A 1,208-nucleotide genomic window follows, 5' to 3' on the forward strand; every position below is an offset into this window, starting at 1 on the left:
CCATGGTATTTTATCACAGCAATAAAGCCTTAACTAAGAGAGTGTGCAAGTGTTTTGTCTGCATATATGTATGTGTATTATATGTGTGCCTGATGGTCATGGAGGTGACCATTAGATGAGGGCAATGGAGTCCCTGGAACTAGAGTAACAGACAGGTGTCTACTGGAAGTACTGGGAACTAAACCCAGGCCCTCTGCAAAAGCTTTCTTATTTTTTTAAAAGATTTATTTATTTTATGTGAGTACATCGCAGCTGTCTTCAGACACTCCAGAAGAGGGTGTCAGATCTCATTATAGATGGTTGTGAGCCACCATGTGGTTGTTGGGAATTGAACTCAGGACTTCTAGAAGAGCAGTCCATGCTCTCACCCGCTTAGCCATCTCACCAGCCCATGCAAAAGCTTTAAGTATGTTCTTAACCTCTGAACCATCTCTCTACCCCACATCCCAGTTTCTATGTTTATCTGCATTCATCGAGGCCTGACACAGGTTCGTACTCTTCACCACTCCAGTGTATGGGGCATTCATCAGAGGCGACTGCTCAGATTTAGGTTTAAGGCAATAGGCCTTTTGTATGTGTGTGTGTGTGTGTGTGTGTTTTCTGAGACCAGGTTTCTCTGTGTAGCCCTGGCTGTCCTGGAACTCACTCTATAGACCAGGCTGGCCTAGAACTCAGAAATCTGCCTGTCTCTGCCTCCCAAGTGCTAGGATTAAAGGTGTGTGCTACCACTGCCTGGCGCCAATAGTCTTTATTAGTGAGCTGGCACTACGATGGGTGTTTAGCATCCCAGTGTAGCTCTGAGCCTTTTTTTCAGGGTAAGCTTTTTAAGCACAAAAACTGTGTCCTGAGGCCAGCCTGGTCTACAGAGTGAGTTCCAGGACAGCCTGGGCTATACAGAGAAACCCTGTCTCAAAAGAACAAAAACAAAAAACAAAACAAAACAAAAAAACTGTGTCCTGGGTTGATATACCTCAGCTAACAAGAATAATTAGCCAGAAGCACAACTACTGAAGCCAAATGGCGAGGTTAGTATATGTAGAGACTTTCTCAGAACTACGGACTTCGATACTTTAGGTCTGTTTCAGTTTTCGCAGGTGCTACTGCCTATGTGCTGTGTTTTCCAGGCTGAATGATACTTTCTTTTTTTTTTTTCCAATTTTTTTTGAGATCCGTTCTCAGGTAGGCCAGACTAGCTCTGAGCTTATTGT

The sequence above is a fragment of the Mastomys coucha genome, unplaced genomic scaffold (genome assembly GCF_008632895.1).
Source record: "Mastomys coucha isolate ucsf_1 unplaced genomic scaffold, UCSF_Mcou_1 pScaffold22, whole genome shotgun sequence".
NCBI classification, from domain to species: Eukaryota; Metazoa; Chordata; class Mammalia; order Rodentia; family Muridae; genus Mastomys; species Mastomys coucha.